Raw genomic sequence first — 13,322 nt, 5'->3', positions numbered from 1 at the left:
ATGGGAGTACCATTGATTTGTAGGGTGGCATTGTAATATTTTCTGTCTTATCTATCCTTTTCCTAAAGGTTCCTAACATTGTTAACTTTTTTGACCACTGCTACGCATTGAGTGGATGTTTTCAGAGTATCCACAACGACTCCAAGATCTCTTCTTGGGTGGTAACAGCTAATTTTGTTTTATTCTCATTGAGCAATGTGTGACCCCCATGCTTTATTTACTGCATACTGTTAAAATCCTGCTCTAAAGATAGAATTATTAATTTCATCATAGGCTTTTTGTGATGCTCATCACTATAGTATTTGAGTGCTTCACAATATTAATGAATTTATCTTCACAACATGCTTATGAGATGAATTTTTTTTTTTTGTACACATGGAACTGAATCAGCGAGATTAAGGACAAAAGTAGTATTATATTGCACTCTATAAATTCAAAGCGCTTCTCCCATTTACTTCAGTTGCAGCTACCAGGGCTCAGCACTTCTGAAAATGAGACCCCAGATATCAAGTCAGGCACCCAGAAAATGAGGAACACACAATTAGTGATCACCTATGAAAAGTTTGGTTTAAGTGACTTGAGTAACATCACTCTCTGTGGCAGAAACAAGGATAGAATCCAGTTTTCTAGGGTAGCATTCAATTATCTTAACACTGACACCATTCTTTCTCTTTCTGCAATGCCCTGCCTTATTCACTACACACCTTCCAGCTTTTGCAGCAGATGAGGCAGGGATCCTACTGACAAAAGTGTCCTTCAGTCCACAATCCTGATTCATCCCAGACTAGATGACCCTTGTGGTCCCTTCTAACCCTATGATTCTGTAATTCATCCTGTGCACTGAATAAGGCAGGGGTCCTGTGAAAAATAGATGTGATCACAGAATTTAAAACTGCCAGCACTATATATGTACACAAGGCTGTTTAAATACTGATATTTTCTACTTTGAGTGCTTGACTTACTAACGTAATGTTCTTTTAAAAGTAGTATTTTTTGGATGCATATCAAATTTTTTAAATTCAGAGTACATTTGACCTACTCACATCTATTTATTGTTGTATAAGGAAGTCAAGTTGTTGCTGTTTACATGCCAAGAAGACATAAGGAGGCATAAGATGAAGTACTGTCAGGTAAATGTTTTTATGACTTCTCATTGATTGTGTTTCTTGCTACTTTTCTCTCTGTTGGCCTCCTGGCATATGTATTACACCACCTTAGACTTCTTTGGACTCAGCAGGCCAAATTCAGAGGTGATATGTAAGCCTGTTGTAATTATGTGCTGGTTGGTGCTTTCCCTTTTCTCTGGTTTGTGGAATGCTCTACCTCAAAAATAACTGCATTTCAAGTCTGTTGTATGTACATACCGAAGTTTATAAAGAGCTTTGTATCTTTTATTATTATTATTATTATTATTATTATTATTATTATTATTATTATTATCTGTATCGCAGTAGCATCTGGAAGCCCTGGTCATGGACCAAGACTCCTCCATTTTGCTCAGCAGTGTACAAACATTGAATGAAGAGGTGGTCTATACCCTCAACAAACAGACAATATACGTTTTCCTTTAGGGCAAAAAAATCACTGTATTAATATGAAAATTACTCTTATTTTCATCAAGGTCCAAACTTTAAAATAACCCTACTTACTGGTCAATATGATAAGGGTTCCCCCCCTCCCAGATAGAAAAATATGGTTTCAAAAAGCTTTTCTTTTCAATGATTTTTGACAGGTAAATTAAACAAGTTGAAATATTAGTCCTTTTCATCAAACATCCCTCTTGATCAGGATTATATGGACAGATAAGAACTGCATGCTTGATCCTAAATTGTACAGTGCTGTTAGGACTAAAGAGGTAAAAATTGGAGCAAGCTAACTTGTCCTTCATGCCTTGGAGAAGTGTCAATAGGCATGTTAGATCATTGCCAATGTTAGGCCTAAATTCTGCAGCTGCACCATGTGTAGAAAGCTCATTGGAATTCCATGTGTAGATTTGTTCTAAAATGAGACCCTTATTAATTAATTTTTTGTCATCTCCAGTTTTGTAAAGGCTCTGTGTGAGCTTCACTAAAGAGATGATTGAGTAGATATATTTTTGATATTTAACTAGTTCTGATATTGTCTGGTGATAGACACATCAGGGTGTTTTTGCTCATCTTTGTAGGTGGGAATAGAATTCAGAGGGCTGAGTCTTTAGTACTATTGGCAGGTGCTGCTTGCTTACATCCACATTTAAACAGACACAACACATATCATGAGTGATATTTTGGTTTCCTTTGCACTGATGTGAATCTGAAGCAACTGTAATGACTAGAGCTAGTCAAAAATTGTGTTTAAATGAAACATTTCAAGGTTCAGCTGTTCTAGTTCACGAAAAATTTGGAGATTTTTTACTTTTTGTCCTCATTCGGGTTGAAAACAAAATTCAAGGCTAAGAATTTCCTGTGGGATGTAAATTTTGTTTTTCAACCAGCTTTTCTAATGACTGTCTAATTATTGATATCATGCAAAAATCCCTTTTTAGGGGGAAGGGTGGTCAAAATATTTTAAAACAACCACAATTTTTGACAGAAATTTTTTTTTTTCATAAAATGACATTTCATGAAAAGTGTCTGTTTTTCTGTGGAAACTTATTTATTTAGTCAAAAACTCTAATGTCTGATAACTGAATTATTTTGGCCCCAAAATGGCATTTTCTGTATTTGAATTTAAATTTTCAAAATTGAAATTTTCCATTGAAAATTTTAAACAAAAGCAATTTTGTTTTTGTCACAATCTTCTGCTGAAAATTCACTACCCCCTTTTTTCAGCCAAGCTCTATTTTTAGAGTCATCTTCTCTCCCCTAGCCCTGATCCTCCTCTGTCCCTCAGATGATTTTTTCAGGAAGGTTAAGGCACTGGATTTAGATTTAGGAGACCTGAGTTTGGTTTTTGATTTTTCCACAAACTTCCAGTGTAACCTGACTTTCCATGTAACCTGTGACTCAGTATCTCCTCTATAAAACAGGGATAATACTACTTTCCTACTTCCAACAATGCTGTGAGTGTACATTCATAAATTTGAGACGCTTCCAGATACTGCCATAATGGGAGATATACAAATACCTAAAAAGAGAGATAAGAGTAAATCCATAGTGTGTTGTACAAAAGTACTTGCTGTAAAAGATAATGAGGTCCATTGATTCCTGAACGATTCACCTCAAGACAAAGCAGGGCACTTCTTGGCTTCTATAGATTTTACATAGCAGAGATCAGTAGTAACCATTGCCAAGTTTATTATTTTTGATTGTGTAATTATGTCACTTTTGTATTTTCTCAGTGCTCATGTAAGTCTACAGCAAACAGCATGTAGTTGCCACAGCAACTGTGGAACTTTGAAGCACACATTCTTACCGTGTTTTACTGCACACAAGGCAACTGAATAACCTGGCCAAAAAAGTAATTTTTTTTTTACAGTTAAGAATATTGTCTTGTGGTAGCACATAGCAAGCCCCAGTGATGGACCAGATCCCCATTGTATTAGGTGCTGGGCAAAAAAGGGTCTTTGCTCTGAGGAGCTTATAATTTAAGTGATGCTCACAAACAACTATTATGTCTCACTTAATTTAATCAATGTGTTGTACACTTTATATACTGTGAAAAAAGAGAGTAAAAATAGTATAGCAGAGCTTTTCAACAATCTGATGTCCATAGATCTGCAAAGGACAGACTCTGCCTCCCTTTTCCGCAGCTTCAGTAGTAATACCTCAAGCCACAAGTATCCCTTTGATTTTCACAGAGAAAATTCAGAGAGTCAGTTGCTATTTTTCATAAGTACGGGTGGCAGAATTAAAGAAGAATGAAATGTACAGCCTTAAGGGGTATGTGATTTAAGCTGCAGAAACAGCAAAGATAGTCATTCTTTATAATAATTCCTGCACTGCTCTGGCAAATCTCCCACTGAAATCAGTGAGAATACAAAAGGTGAATTTAGAAAGACTAAATACAATAAAAGATTAAGAGGATCCTGTGATTGTATTAACTCAATGGTGTATGTAAGAAAAAAACCACTTCATTTTCTGTTTGCACATCGATTTTTTTCAGGATGTGTACCTTCACAAAGCATTACCTAAATAAGAGAAAAGAATCAATGAAATGTCAGAGCATGTTTATTTTTAATGCTTGTCATAGCTTCAGGCACCCAAACTTTAATATTTCTTGCCAAATATGTACATTTGACATGTTATTTGGCAAGTTTTATTTTGAAAGATTGCCATTTGCTATTAGTTTTTCATGTGAAATATTGTTGAAAAATATGGAATATTTATTGGAAGTTTAAAAGTTATAACGTTCCATGTTAATTTGATCACAATATTATTCGTTCACAGTAAGCAAGAATGTGTTGCTCAGATCCTAAAAGATAAATTTTCTGATTTTTGGTGTTATCAGACAGATGTACATTACAGGATGCAGAAAATATGTCAGAACTAATATCAAAAGGGAAACATGTAACGAACAGTACCTATGACTAACTATTTGGGTAAATTTATACCTAACTTGGCAGCAACAACTTACATGCTCAGGATGCTTTCCCAAACAAAAGTTAGTGGTGGGAAGAAGGAGGAGTATAAATGGATTCTGTTATAATCTATTTTAATCCCTGAACTAGTGTTGGTATGATCTCTGATTCAAACAAAAGAATGAGCATTGCTGCTAATGCTTCCAAGGATAGCCTTGATAAAAAGTGTTTAAAAAAAAGAAAAGGAAAAGGTGCTTGGCTTCTTCTGGCATATGCTCCAAGATCAGTGATTGAGACTGGGTTTATATGTTCAAGATCAAAAAGAATATTTAGGTTTGCATTTCATCGGAATTGTCTCAAACTCATCTCTGAGATTCTTTGATACCATGGGTCAAATTTAATAAATTGAGTGACTCCAGGAATGAATTTGGCCTTGTGTCAATTCAGCTTGGTGCCTCAGGCAGAGAATGAGATAGAAACTAAAGTTGCAGAATTGCTTGCTAAATCCAAACTGTTCAACTTGTTCAAACACACCTGAGGGCAGAATTTGAAGACTGAAGAGTTGCACAGGTGTCACCGAGGACCTAATTTTGCTGTAATGTGCCCTCCTTCCTGTTGTGAATAAAATAACAATGGACTAGAGAGATGATTTTAAGATTGGAGTTGAGATTAACTTTAAAGTATGGTTTAGAATTTGGGGTTTTGGCTGAACCAGGTCTGGAGTTTAGAAGGAATCTGTCAAGATAATCTTTGAAACATAAACTTCTTGTTTTATTACAAGATTTCAATCACTTGGGGCTGTATCTGGACTGGATTTGGAAAATAGATCCATTCTGATCCAGAACCCAGGTATCTGACTGAAAAAGCACCACCACCCTTGAAATTTAGGATGCTGTTGAATTGGAGATCCAGTTGAGGAGATCCAGTTCAGTCCTATCCTATGGAATAAAATTAAAATACATCTTTCTTGTGCTCTTGCTTACGTACACTCGCCCTGAGTGATTGGTGTTCACTGAAGTGAACCTTTCCCTTCTCCTTGCGGTCTGCCATGCAATTCAAGTCTGAGAACCATCTGGGTTAACATACATAGTCTGTAAGGAGAGTTTTTCTGATGTGATCCTTGACCTTTGCTTACGTTTCCAAGATTAGAAAGCATACAGGTATGATGGCTTCGTCATTTCTCAAGTCTCCTCTCACTAAACCACAATCCTCAAATTTCTGTGCATCTTCTGACAGATAAAGATAGATAGATTTCCAATAGATAAGTGGAATTTCTTAACTTTGAGTTTCAGCATTACTCTGAGCTTTAGGTTGTTCTGCATATGGCAGTAATGATTATGCCAGTGATGTCATTGCTATCTCTCTTCTCATTTCAAAGGACTTTAGTGCAAACTCCCATAAGCAAACAGCAGTTAGTGTTGCATCAGAAAGGAAATGATCTATGGGTCTTCAGGGATTTTCTTATGATCTTTGGATCACTTTAAGAATTTCTTGTCTCATCTCTCCAAAGCCAATGTCTCATGTTTGTATGATAATAGGGTTCACATGAACAATATGAATTGGTGAGTTTTAAAGAGAACCTTGATCTGTCAGAATTTTCCTTATATGCAGTCTTGATTCAGTAATTTGTCATTGCCAGTGTTGCACAAACGTTAAATAAACCCAATTAAAAAGGTTCAGATTGAGCCTTAATTTTTACTAAATATGTATCATATTCTGGGTTCTATTCCTGACTCTGCCCAGGTCTGCAGGGTGAATTTTGGGCAAGTCACAGAAGTGCTACATACCTCAGTTTCTCCATCTATAAAATGAGGATGTTGATACCTCTTTTCTAAAGTTCTGTATATGAGAAGGATATTCATATTATATTTTCTAACATGTATTGATCATATATGACTGTATGTACAAAGGTTGAAAATGTACAATATCTATTGCAAAACATCATGGGCAAAATCATCTGTAGTAAACTACATTCACTGAAATAAAGTTACACCAGAAATGTATTTTCTCTTTCTCACAATTAAATTTGTTAATTTGACTTTAGCAATGTATGATAAGTTTGGGTTAAAGCTCTCTCTTTCCTTATTATATAAATACAACTATATACTTCACTTTGGCTTATTTATTATGGGAAATATTATATCATGCTCCAATGTGCATATGGCTGCTCTATTACTATACTGAAAAATAGAATGTTTTTAACTGTCTTGATTCAGAAGAAGACAATATTTAGTGATTGGAGTTTATTGTATTAAGTGCCCAAGTTTATTGTATGAAAACCTTTAAAGAAGGTTTCAAACCTTTGATATTTTATGACATGGTTAAAATTGTCTCCTCTAAACAGCAAATTGACATTTGCCCACATCAGAAGATCAATATACATTTCATCATATTTTGTATTACATGGCCACTAGGGGCCCAAAATTAGAATGACATGGGTTCAGGACTGTGGAATAAAGAATTGGCAAGATAAAGTATATGAGGGACTGGACTTATAGATAGGCAATCTGCTACTATATTATGCTCTCCCTAGTACATATTTTATTCATGATCTAAATACTAGAAATCATCAGGTTAACTCTCAAAAAAAAAGTAAAGTTTATGTGCATCCATTTTTATTATCTAGTAGAACAATTTCTCTATCAGCAAGTGAAAAGGAATTTAACTAACAACTCACAATCTTGGAAGGAGAATGGAAACATGTCAAACTCTTTGCAATGTCATGATGCCAAAATTCACACTTCAATCGGAAAAGTGCAGCAGGTTAATTTCAGAAATACATTTTAATTCTTGTGGAAACTAGCCTTTAAATCTACATCAGACACATATAAACATATAGAAATCAGGTCAGTGTTAAATGTAGATCACTACAGCGGAACAGCTTTGATGCTGCCTTGTAAGGAGAAAAAGAACCGAGTGAAAGCTGATGATTTAATGCATTTTGTAACTTCAACGGACGGCATAGCAACTAACGAATACTAAAGAAAAATCCTCTGATGACTTCATAGAACTGGAAATGTATGTAGTCTGCAACACAGATATTACAGCCAGCTTACAGGATTGCAGAATTTTCAATTTGGTGAGTCTACAGGTTTTAAAAAACATACCTTCTGAAAAATGTGATTGGAATCATTTGCCATCAGTTCCTAATATAATGACTGATTTCCCACTCTGCAGTCAGCAAGCTGCAGGCAATGGGCTGAAGTGAATCCAGGTGGAAAGTAGGCCAGACACATAAATTTAAGACTTCTATTTAATAACTCCCTACAGAAATTGAGCAAATAACATAGCTGAAGTGCCTTCTGCATACTGTAAAAGCAGCAAAGAATCCTGTGGCACCTTATAGACTAACAGATGTTTGGAGCATGAGCTTTCGTGGGTGAATACCCACTTTGTCAGATGCTTTTACAGATCCAGACTAACACGGGCTACCCCTCTGATACTTGACATTCTGCATACTGTGTAACCCCACTCTTTTGGCATTCTGATTAATTCCTTGTCCTTTCTGCTGTATGCACAGTTAAGAAGTTATACTAAATAGGAAGAAAAACCCATAATAGGATCTGTCAAGAATTAAATGCAAAATGTTCCTGTATTCATTTGAAATTTAGATATAAATAGAAAAAAAGACTCAAGTTCTTTACTGAAGGGTAAGTAGGCAGGCTTTTTCAAGTTAATTGCCATTTTTCCTATGTCTGGTTAGTGCTACGAGGTGATGCAAATATATGCTACTAATCCAGCCCCCCACAGCTGAAAACACTCCTCGATTTATGCTGAACTCCAGTGAAGTTATATATATTTCCTTCCTAAATCTTTTGTGTTTATTCTGAATACCATGCTGTGATAGAGGGCTAATTTTTGAGGGTAAATAATGAGATGAGTTTCATCCAATTGTTTTATGCCACTCGTGTTAGTCTTTACAGAGATGGAGACACTGATGTTGTCAAGCTTCCAATGAAAAACATAATGCCAAGATTGACGTGCTGAATTCTGTACGTGCCAGCCGAAACCTCAGCTTGCCAGATGTAACTAATGTATTAAATAGATCATTCATTTCAAATGGAAATATTTTTAATGATCATTTCTGTACTGTCCATCTGTTTAGATTTTTATTAAAATTTGCATTTGAATGGCTGAGAGGGTTGACCATTTGCTAATGAACTTAACATTACAATTTGGAAGCCAAGTATTTAACACACACACTCACTCACTAGCAAGTTATTGGTGTAGAGTGCCTGGAAACACACACATGGACTTATGGGTTCTGTAAAAGAAGACGACTCTGGAACCTAGGGTCAACTGAGATTTAAAATCTAACCTAGCGATGGGCCAGTTCCAAACCCTGAATCTTCACATCCCTCAGACTTTTGGGCCTTGAAGTGAATGAAGCTATTCTAATTGATACCAGTTGAGAATCTGGCCCTTTGTGTTCTCTGACCCATCTCTAATACAAAGCAAATATGTCTGAAAAGAGTGGAAGATGCACTTTGGACTCATTGCTTGCTAACAGAAAATATCTATTTAGCATTTCAAAATAACACTGACAGAGAAGTGGAGGCATGGACATCTAATTACAGTAAGTAATATTAATCATAGATACGTTTTTAAAATCCTAAAACCTTGGATTATAATAATCAATGTTCTTACTCATCAATGTGTAATAGAATACATATGGGATCAGATTCCAATCTTTTTTTACACCAATGTTACTCTACACTGGTTTCAATAACTACCTTTTCTGATATAGCAAGATAGAATTACATTGCTGAATAAATCTGTCACATATAGAGCTAGGCGATTATTGCAAAATTTCTCAAGAATATTTGTTCATATTGTTTAAACAAATGCAGTTTGACCATGTTCAGAATTCCATTTTTTTTACTTCCTATAAATGTTTAAGTTTTATTGGCAAAAATGTTCATGAAAAGTGAATTTCAAAGATCCATAAACAAGCATTTGCAGAAACTGAATTTTAAAATTGCATTTGCAAATATTTGCACTGGGAGTACTTGTATGCTCATAAAATGAAAACAGAATCAAAACCATATGACTTCATATGACCACTTACAACAAAGCAACTCAGCTCAAATATGAATACATGCCACAAATCAAACTTGCAAAGATATGTTGAATATATTTGAATATCCAATACACTCAAGAAAATTGTGACCTGTTCATTGACATTTTGTGAGCAAAATAGATATTTTGTGACTAAGTATTTTGTTGCTAATAATTGTTATATATGTCTGTCATGTCACAAATACTTAAATCCATGAAGTTTTCATAAGGGCAATGCATAGCATACATGGGAAATGCTAATTCCTGAAGCAACTTTGGCTTGTCTGTTTCTTCATCTGTGCATTTGCTGTGGGCCAACACAATGGGTATGTTTACACTAATGACTGTACACATATCTATGCCTTGTGCCATAACCCCCTTATTGTCCACACCTAAACCCCAGAAGCATGTTGTTTGAAGTTGAGTCGGGGGGATTAAGATAGCACATCTCAGAGGTAAATACACACCATAAGATGTGGCATGGCTCTGAACTTGTGCCAAGTGTGCAGGGAATATGGTGAGGAATGGTGTGATCAGGCACTGCCATCAGCAAATATGTGAGGGCAGGAGAAAGTATGAACAAAACACAGCAAAGTCTTTCTGTGAGTCACAGAATCCTGGGATATAGCCCAGGAAAGGGTAGTGCTAACATCTTGTACCTACAGTGGCAGTGTGGACACAGGATATGCGAATATAATGTTACATCTGTGTGCAGCACAGCATATGTGGGCTCTCAGGCATGGAGATGGGAAATATTCACTACTTGGGTATGCACACAGTGTAGCTATAGCTATGACTCAGAAGTCTCTAAGGGTACGTCTACACTACGGGATTATTCCGATTTTATATAAACCGGTTTTGTAAAACAGATTGTATAAAGTTGAGTGCACGCGGGCCACACTAAGCACATTAATTCAGCGGTGTGCATCTATGGTCCGAGGCTAGCGTCGATTTCCGGAGAGTTGCACTGTGGGTAGTTATTCTGTAGCTATCCCATAGTTCCCGCAGTCTCCCCCGCCCCTTGGAATTCTGGATTGAGATCCCAGTGCCTGATGGGGCAAAAATCATTGTCGCGGGTGGTTCTGGGTAAATGTCGTCACTCTTTCCTTCCTCCGGGAAAACAACTGCAGACAATCATTTTGCGCCCTTTTTTCCTGGATTGCCCGGAAGATGCCATAGCACAGCAACCATGGAGCCCATTCAGCTTTTCTTTTACTGTCACCATATGTGTACTGGATGCTGCTAACAGAGGCGTTACTGCAGTGCTACACAGCAGCATTCGTTTGCTTTAGCATGATAGCAGAGACTGTTATCAGTCGTTTCTGCCATTGTAAATTGGCAGTAAGAGAATGGTTATCTGTCATTCTGTACTGTGTGCTGCTATCATGGGTGCCCCTGGCTGAGGTCGGCCAGGGGCGCAAAGGCAAAACTGGGAATGACTCCCCGAGTCAATCCCTCCTTTATGGTTTCTAAAAATAGAGTCAGTCCTGCCTAGAATATGGGGCAAGTGTACTAGAGAACCAGTGTATCAGAGAGCATAGCTACTCCATGTCAGATCCCGCAGAAATGATGAGCTGCATGCCATTCATGGGGGGTTCCCCTGCAACAACCCCACCCATTGCTTCCTCCCTCCCCCAACCTTCCTGGGCTACCGTGGCAATATCCCCCATTTGTGTCATGAAGTTATAAAGAATGCAGGAATAAGAAACAGTGACTTGTTAGTGAGATAAAATGAGGGGGAGGCAGCCTCCCAGTGCTATGACAGTCCAGGCAGAACATTAAGCGGTGCGGGGGAGAGGAGCCCAGCATCCCGCTGCTATGATAGTCCAGGCAGTACAGATCTTTTCTTTACACATGAAAGGGAGAGGGCTGATGGAGCTCAGCCCCCAGTTGCTATGATGAGGACAGTTACCAGCCATTCTGTACCATCTACTGGGAATGAACCGGGAATCATTCCTATTTTTACCCAGGCGCTCCCGACCAGCCTCACCTGAGGCCAGCCAGGAGCACTCACGGGCTCATGACAAGGATGGCTAGCAGTCCTACTGCAACCATCTGCCACCAGGGAGGGGAGAGGAGCGGATACTGCTCTTCACTGCCGCAGCATCGCGTCTACCAGCAGCATTCAGTAGACATAGGGTGACATTCAAAGAAGTCAAGAAACGATTTCTTTCCCTTTTCTTTCACATGGGGGTGGAGGGAGTAAATTGTTGAGTTATACGCTGAACCATGCCGAACAATGGTTTGAACCTACAGGCATTGGGAGCTCAAGCCAGGAATGTTAATATTTTTCGAAGACTGCTATGGACTGTGGTATAGCTGGAGTCCTCAGCATCCCCCTCCCTCCCTCTATGAGCATCCATTTGATTCTTTGGCTTTCCGTACGCTTGTCACGCAGCACTGTGTTAGCCTGGAGATTTTTTTCAAATGCTTTGGCATTTCGTCTTCTGTAACTCTGATAGAACAGATTTGTCTCCCCATACAGCAATCAGATCCAGTATCTCCCGTACGGTCCATGCTGGAGCTCTTTTTGGATTTGGGACTGCATCGTCACCCGTGCTGATCAGAGCTCCACGATGAGCAAACAGGAAATGAAATTCAAAAGTTCGCAGGGCTTTTCCTGTTTACCTGGCCACTGCATCCGAGTTCAGATAGCTGTCCAGAGCGGTCCACAGTGGTGCACTGTGGGATACCGCCCGGAGAGGCCAATACCATCGATTTGCAGCTACAATAACCCTAATCTATATGGTAATACTGATTTTAGCACTACTCCTCTCATTGGGGAGGAGTACAGAAACCAATTTAAAGAGCCCTTTATATCGATATAAAGGCCTCGAGTGTGGACGGGTGCAGGGTTAAATTGGTTTAACGCTGCTAAAATCGGTTTAAACGCGTAGTGTAGACCAGGCCTAAAAGTCTAATTGTAACTTTACAGACTTAAGTATCAGAGGGGTAGCCGTGTTAGTCTGATCTGTAAAAGCAGCAAAGAATCCTGTGGCACCTTATAGACCTAACAGATGTTTTGGAGCATGAGCTTTCGTGGGTGAATACCCACTTCCCCCATGCATCTGAGGAAGTGGGTATTCACCCACGAAAGCTCATGCTCCAAAACGTCTGTTTGTCTATAAGGTGCCACAGGGTTCTTTGCTGCTTTTACAGACTTACAGAATGTAAAAAGAACCTCTTCCTCCTGCAACTGCATTCCCCTCCACAAAGCTATTCTCAGGAGTCAGAGTATGTCCCCCAGATGCTTGTAAACAAAAGGGGAAATTTACTGTCTTCTTTCATAGAAGTCTGGGAGCCAAAGCAGAGTTGCTTACATCATGTTGTTGTGGCTTTTGTTTTTGAACAGATCATGTTAGGTAGCACCAAAGGGGACTGAACTTTGAGTTAGTCCCTTGGGTTAAAAACAAGCTATTATGATACAACAGAAGAATATTTATTTTCTCCACTGCATTACGTGTGTGTGTGTGTGTGTAGTCTCTCTCTCTCTTGCTCTCTCTCTCTCTGCTGTACTGATACTTACTTTTTTACTGAGCACCTAATGTTATTTCATTACTTATATTTTTTTAATCCAATATCTTTTCTATTTAATATTGCATTAGCTCTAAGAAATCAGTAAGTGTAGGTTTGTAATTGCTATGTTTTCCACTGAAAGTATTTCTTCCAAGCCTGCACATGTTTTGCCCATCTCAAAGGGGCGCATGCTGTCCAGTGTTCCTTGTTGTACACTCCCTTGTCTGAAAAGCAACAGAAACAGCTCTGC

Source organism: Gopherus evgoodei, chromosome 6 (assembly GCF_007399415.2).
Source record: "Gopherus evgoodei ecotype Sinaloan lineage chromosome 6, rGopEvg1_v1.p, whole genome shotgun sequence".
Classification (NCBI taxonomy): domain Eukaryota; kingdom Metazoa; phylum Chordata; order Testudines; family Testudinidae; genus Gopherus; species Gopherus evgoodei.
Note: the sequence above shows the minus strand (reverse complement) of the source record.